General features: G+C 44.5%; 1 long non-coding RNA gene across 1 annotated transcript; it reads left to right on the forward strand.

Moving 5' to 3' along the window:
- The first annotated feature begins 396 nt into the window (after positions 1-396).
- Positions 397-2,552, forward strand: LOC121080593. The gene is made up of 3 exons (XR_005825437.1): positions 397-486; positions 1,494-1,727; positions 2,449-2,552. It is a non-coding gene; the product is annotated as an uncharacterized LOC121080593 (long non-coding RNA).
- The last annotated feature ends 5,131 nt before the right edge of the window (positions 2,553-7,683 follow it).

Consider the following 7,683-nt stretch of genomic DNA (forward strand, 5'->3'; position numbering starts at 1 on the left):
AATCAACCCCAAGTTGAGATACAAAACACAGGGTGGAAACCACACTAAAAGCTGGTACAAAACTGAAATTGCTATCCTTCAGGAAATTTCAACATTCCAAAATCCTATTTTACCCCAAGTTGAGTTACAAAGCAGGTTAGAAAAATTCCCTTCCTAAACACTTCGTTTTAGCTGTATTTTTAAAACTTACTTTATATTTATCTATCTATATCTATATCCCAGCTCTCTTATCCATAGGCAGATTGTCCTTGTCCTATATTACCTATGCTGTTAGCATTAGGTTGACAAGAGTGCTTCCAGGAACAGCTCTCTTCCAAATCATTCTGTTTCCCTTCACCGTGGACGTTGCCCATCTTCCTTCAGGATAATCCATGTTTCTCCACACAGTGCTGCTGTGTCTAGCCCGACATTGCCTCTCAGAGCCAGGAGAGCCCAGGAAGGAGAAGGAATTTCCAAAGGACCGAGAGGAAGAAGCAGCAGTGCCTGGTATTTCTGAAGCGTGTCCCCTTGCCTCTGGGAGGGGTTGCTGGTGCAGATGTGGTGCGTTGCAAACATACAGACACTGTGGTTAAGGCAGTTAGTGCCCTGGGAGCCACAGGCTGTGGGGAACGTGCAAATCCACAGATCTGAGTCTGCAGGTTAGGCCCCATGTGCCCGAGGAGCTCTGCAGCCACTCCTCGATGTGCTGGTGTCACCCTCGCATTTTGTTATCCAAGGGGTCCTGGTCCCCCATTGCCCTGGGAAATGGAGAACTGGATGTGTGCAGCAGCTTGGTTTATACTGGCCAAATAATAAGGGCTGCAAATAAGAAATAGATATAGCTAAAGCCAGTATAAATAGTCTTCTTTTTTTTTTTTTTCCCCACTACGTTCTTGGTTAAATGTACTCAACAACACAGCAGAGCCCAAAGGGAGATTCTGATTGCTGGTAAAGATTTGTACGATTTAGGAAGTCAAGAGCCTTTTGTGTATCAAGCAATTATCTGAATACAAGGATCTATTTTAATTATTTGCTTATTTTTCTGGGAGTGCCAAACAAACGTTCTTGCTGTAATGAAGGCAATGAACCAATGTGACTCCTCTGAACCTGAAGGCGTTTAATCTACAAAGCTCCAAACGGGGCCTCAGTCTGCCTTTATTTGGAGCTGTGAACATGTGAAATAGAAGCTCTCTGCTTTGAATTACAAAGGTGGATGTGCCACATCTTACTTCTGCAGGAGACAGTTTGCTTCCACTCCCAGTAATATCTCTGGGGAGGCATCCTTAATTCTTCCACCTAGGGAAGCAGTTTTCTTATCACAGAACTACATCGAATTATTCTGGCACAATTTACCAGTGGTAGACCGTGATGTATGTAATTTCATTTGCCATTCACTTAACTGGTTTTGGTATTTTTCATTCAACCTTTACCGTACAGCTTTTATTAACACTCAGGTCACAATAACAAGCCAGAGGCACCTTTTTTTTTTTTTTTTTTTTCTGTTTCGGCTGTAGGTACTACACTTGTTACTCTGCTGTCATGCCCAGTCACCCTGAATCTGATAAATCTACTGAATGCATTTGCCACAAGAAGCATGGCTGGGCATGCTAAGTCCTTCCAAATTCTGGATGGAGGTTACTGAGTCCCCGTCTCTGGAGTTTATCATTGCAGCTGTTCTGAGATTCTCTCCCACTTTAATTGTGACCTCTTCTCACACCCAAGACTCTGTTCCCTTTGGCCAACCCATGGTGAGTAATTAATACATCATTTGAGCACCAAGTACTTGTTTCATTTTGCATGCTGCCTGAACTTGCCCTTACTCTCATCTCTACCTCTCTGTTATCACAGCTACAGATCTTTCCCTGTTCTCATTTTAGTTGAATGGCAGGAGACACTTTACCTCTTTGCCCTTAGTACCCTACATAAAGTCCAACCCTGAGCGACACTTGGTGATTTCCATCATAATCTTGCATTTCCTGATGCCAAGAAATCATTCCCCATTCCTCAAAACCCACTTCAATATACTTCACTTTGCTGGACTATTAATTACTGATTAATTGGATGTTGCATTCAATAAACATGCCATAGCATCTCACGATCTAAGATTTAGCTCTTTAATAAGCACATCCAGGAGTCTAAACTCTGCTGTTATTAAACCCTTCAGAGCCATAGTAAATTATAACTTCAGCTTTTCTTTCTCAAAGGTATCCTTTAATGCTGGAAATTTTAGACAGGAAAAAAAGAAAAACAAAACCCCACATAAAAACAACTGTGAACAAATTGGTCATGAATATGGGTAGTTTAGCAAAGAAAAAGTTCCTAACCAGAAGAGTAATGGCAGCTTCCTAAAAGCCAGGGACTAGGCTCAGGGACTGAGAATCCCTTCCAATCCCTTTGATCTCTTAAGAAATTTGGTATTAACAGGGTGATATGAAGAGTATTACCAAAGAAATGTTACCGCATTCACAGGGAACTTGGAGGACCTTCAATCAAGGTGTGACCTGGCCAAAGCATTCATGTTTCTGTTCTGGATGTCATGATCTCACTGTGGTTTGCTGTCCCACGTTCAGCTGTGAGGAACAACAACACCGTAAGTCAAGTGATGGTGAAGGATTAATATCTATAAGACAATGCCATGTGGTGGATATAGGTATACTGAGAAAAGCATGGGAGCTCCAAAAGTTGTGTAGTCTGTCAAATCAGCTTCCCCTTGCAACCACAGGCAAAGCAGCAGCAGGAGGAAGGAGCCTGTGTGGAGACCATGCAACAAACTCCATGGGTGCTCTGCACAGTGAGAAAGTCTAAAATCAGTTTTGGTGCTGATTCCAGGAAAGCTGACATACCTGCCCAGCAGAGGAGCTACGGGCTAGTTAGTGGAGCAAGATAAAGGAAAATAAAGATCAGGCTGGCTGTTGGGAGGATTTGGGGGAAACAGGACTGCAGACAGAGAGCTCCGAGGGAGCACCTAGAGTTGTCCCTGAGATCTGTTGCTCAGGGTTCTAGCAGTACTTAGCGTGATCTCCTCGTCCAGGTACGATGTGGGGCTGTCCCTTCGTCCCTGCACCCTGCTCAGGCCCGGTGTGTGTGTTTGTAGAGGGTGGGAAGCCACATCTCCTGCTGCCTGTGAGACGGGGCAGATGTGGGAGACCTGGGAACATATGGGGAGCATCCTTCTGCCCCTTTTGCAGTGGGGCAGCGGCGGGGCAGCTTTGCTGCTGCCGGTGCTGAGCCCAGAGCATCCTCCACCAGCTGCCCACAAGGAACATCCCTGCAACCTTTGCATTTCACAGCACGGAACTCACCAAGCTTCGCGGCTCCCCTTCAGGAGGATTTAAACAAATCCTCTAGACATCCAGGCGTGATTTAAGGACCAATAGACTCTCGAACACAACAAAAACACATTACTTGGTGTGGAAATGCTGAAGTGCTATCACACTAAGAGAACCAAATTGCTATACCTGTTAGCGTACAACTGTTTCCCTCCGATAATGGGTTTTATCTTCAGCAAATTTGATAGTTTGTTATAAAAAAATGTTAAGCACAATGAAATAATAAGCAGCTGGCATGTTTTCTTGTTAAAAAAAAAGCCATTAAAGTTGTAAACATCAAAACAGCACAGAACTGCTATTGAAGGAAATGGGTGATAAACCAGTTATTTTTTTCCAATAAATATTTTGTAGGTGATATATTTGGAATGTATCAATTATTTATCTCCCTATATGGTTGAGATGTGCACTTTAATAAAATGTAGGAAGGTTTTTAATTTTTCTGAACAATAAATGCAATTGATTTTGTGACTAGCATGAAGAATAGATTGACTCTAATGTCTTTTTCTTGTAGTATTTTGTATTGTTTTATGCGGGAATCTGGAGTTTAATAGATTTTTAAAAAATATTCCACTAAAATGGTCAGAGGGAAGGATAAATCTCATTAACTCAAAAGTCTTCATTTTTCCATATGCAAATATGTAAGGATTATAATTATCTTTTCTTTCATCTGAATCACAGTGTTTGTCATGTTTATTTGTTCTGTGTTTTCATAAACATTTAGGATTATTAATAATTTAGGAAAGATGTTTAATTTCGCTGTAATGAATTTGTGCAGGCGAAATAAATATGCAGGGTAAGTAGTCAGTATGTCTAGTAGATATTAAACACTTTGCTCTTTCTGCTCATACCCACTTGAAATATGTGAACCTGACTCCAGCAAGCAAGAACCGTCTCTCACCTTAACACCTTATTTTAGTGTAAATCCAGGGCAGCTCCCATCGCCAGGGTAGTTAACTCTAATTTATATCCGTGCATTTCAGCAGCAGGCAGGGTTCCAGACGCGACACGGAAATTGCTTCTTCCTTACGTTGTCCGGAGCAGCGCAGCCTGTCTATGGGCTGTCATGGGGGTGGTACCCGGGCTGGCTTACCTGCCATCCCATCACCAGTCCTAGCCACCAGCAGATCGCAGGAACAGGACAGGTGTAGCATGAGAATTCCTTAGGGAAAAAGCTCTCATGGCATAGGGAGTTCCTACCTGTTTCTAGTCTGAACTGCATTTCCTGGGCGTTGGTGATGAATCTGGGTCTTCATCTGGAGGCGCAGGACCTGTGCCGGCAACATGTTGCTCCAGGGAGCTTTGATTAAAGCCTGGATACATGCAATGTAAGTTTGCACATGGTCTGTCGTGATGCTTGACATTTTGAGCTTATGTTACAAAAGACGCCACACACAAATTACAGCATTAAGACGTGATTAAAATTTTAGCTCTGAAATTGCCAGCTCTGTATATTTTGAGGCTTAACTTGAAATGTTGCTTGCCACTATCAATGGCAAATGACAGCTTGTCCTGAAATACCAGTCAGAATTCCCTCCTTTTTCTTTGTATATAGATTTGAGATCAGGTTTGAGCTTCAGGAGTCGGTCCTTTCTTGTTACAGCAGCGTTTGAACATCGATGGCAGTACATGACAGCTTTTCCAAGACTCATGTCTAGCTGTTTCCCTTACTATTAAAATCAAAACTTCTGTTCATCATTCACATGCTGACTTCTGGGTGCCAAAAAGCCATGATGTGTGCTAGCAGAAATTTGACCTCATGTGGTCTTCCCTGCCATAGCCAACATTTCCAGCCATGCTGCTCCCGACCTGCCTCCAAGTTCCTAGTGGAGTTCATGCTTGGGATGACGCTGAAGCATCTCCCCTCCACCCCAGTTCCATGACTTTCTCCAGCTGTCACCAAGGTTTTAAAGTGCTGAGTTAAATATTCAGCTTTCCTTCCCTGTAACAGTCAAGTTCTGCTTCTGTTCTTGAGCTGCATTCAGGCTACCTTCAGGGCTCAAGCCCTGCGGGATTCTCAAAAATTATTTCAATACACTTGAATCAACAAGAGGTTTCCTGCATAATTATTGAGCCTGGCTGAAGATATTTGTGACATCTAAAATTTCACAGTTTAGTACAATTCTTTATTAGCTTAAAGGTTCATGAGAATAGCTTGTTACATACTGTTCATTGCTCTCTTCTCTAAAATCTGTTATTTGCTACGGGTACGTAAACCACCGTCCCCTTCCCAAACAATTATATTACTCAACTGACGAGGAATATACTTACAAACTGACCCATGAGCAAGTCACTCTGAGTCTACAATCCCTTTAACCAAACACCCAAGGCAAAAATCTAAATGGATCAAATCATAGTTTTCTTATTTATACTAGTAAGGTCCTGGATTATGTTTCTTTCTTAATGAACAAAGAATTTTTGTATGCTTCTCTTCACCGATGCAGAACGCAGGTGGGGTGCAGGCATGTCCCCATGGCACAGGGGTACTAGTGCCGCTGGGTGTTAAGGGTCTGCACCTCCTGCAGCACTTCCTGCATGGCGTTGCAGAAAGAATCTGAAACCAGGGCCACCACAGCGACTCGATGTCCGTGAGGGTGAAGCACATCTCACCAGCCTTAGCCACACTGCCTGCGCTCACCGTCACCTCTTCAGTCAGTGGGGAGAGATGGTATCAGCCTTGGGATGGGGTGAAGGACCGTCCAGGTGGTGCCTATTTCTTTTTACTGATCATGACTTATAGGGCCTCTCTAGAAGCAGGTTCCCAAAGCCTTGCTCTGTGGTGTAGGAACATCTCACACCCTTCACGCATGAGGTTTGAGCATAGCCAAGGTTGGGGCATTTGCCATCACCTGCATGAGCTGAGAGAGGAGGAGGAGGAGCAGGGACAGTCATCCAGGGCATGCAGAACTGTGGAAAGACTTTTCAGGGTGAGTGGTTTATGCCAAGCATTTTCTTTTCTTCCTGATTGACCAGGGGTTGGGGGTGTGTGTGGGGGGAAGCAAGGCTGTGATTCAGAGCAGATTTATGACATTTTAAAGCTGCGTCAGCTGCCTGCCTGCTAGCTGTGAAGGAACGAGCTGTCAGCATGGTGAAGCTAAGATATACAGGCTTGCACTTTACCCCGACCCCATGGGATGGCACTGGCTAATGAACTGGATGATTAACATGTCCACCTGTCTCAGAACAGGGGAGGGTGGTTAATGAAGGGCAGAGCTGGGAGACAGCAGCCACAAGAGAACAAGGACAACCACATGTCGGATGGACCAGTTCAAGGTTTGTACAAGCTCTGTTCTGCCCTAGTGACTGGAGCAGAGGCAAAGAAACAGCCGAACTGGATAAAACTAGCCATTTCGAAACACACTTTTAGTAAGAACTTTGATTTTCTAATGGAAGGGAAGAAGATTTACAGGTTTTGTTTTCCCCACTTCCATGTCTTTCACTCAGCAAAGCCCCAGTGCTTCCAATCAAAATGAGATGTTTCTGTGCAAATATCTGCTTAGCTCCAGAATCTCCCTCCCAGTCTGTTCAGGTCCCCTGGGCTGCCACACACGAACGGCTGTGATGCTGCACACCTATGGACTGGCGCTTGGAGGCAGGGCCCGCTGCCACTGCCCTTGGAGGTGAGCACAGCAGATGCCTGAGAGCATGAGGTAGTGCCACTCCAACCCTGCTGGGGTAACAATGCGAGGAAAATCCTGACACCACAGCACAGGCTTCCCAGGCACCCTGAGAGCTGGACATTACGAGATCTTCCCTTTTCACCAGAGTTCCACTGCTGCAAGGAGCAGAGCAAGGACCAAAGTGGCAGCAGTTGCATCTCTGCAGCACTGCTGCCCCTTTCAGTGTTGCTTTTTCACCAGCTGCTCCTAAAAAAGCACTGTGACTTAGGGAACAAAGCTCCCTAAGTAAAGCCTTCCCAATTCTCTGTGTCAAAACCATGGCCAAATCGTGTCTACCTGGAGCTTCGGAGACCAGATGCAGCTGTGCAGGAGGGTGCCTGTGTGTCCAGAACTGAGCCGAAGTCTGTCCTGCTCTGGGTACCAGCTGCTTACTGATGTCCCAGGCCAGCCAGGGGGTGCCTGCAGTTCAGCGACATGGTTTCTATTCCGAGTTCCTCCCCTCTTCCTAAAGACATCATTTCTTTGCTGCAGAAGCCCTTTGTAGAAAGCTAATCTGGGGAAGAAAGAGGAGCCAACTTAATTGATCGAAATGTCATCTACTTACATACTTGTTTAGCTTCTTAAAATTAAGATTAATATTCTGTGTGTTTTATGTTGAAACAGGCCATTTAATACCAAACCAATAATAGCTGAAGACTAAATATGCAGGCCAGGGTGTCCATGTGTGGTATCGTATCGAGCAAAAGATTGAATGAAAT

This window comes from Falco naumanni, chromosome 1 (genome assembly GCF_017639655.2).
Source record: "Falco naumanni isolate bFalNau1 chromosome 1, bFalNau1.pat, whole genome shotgun sequence".
Classification (NCBI taxonomy): domain Eukaryota; kingdom Metazoa; phylum Chordata; class Aves; order Falconiformes; family Falconidae; genus Falco; species Falco naumanni.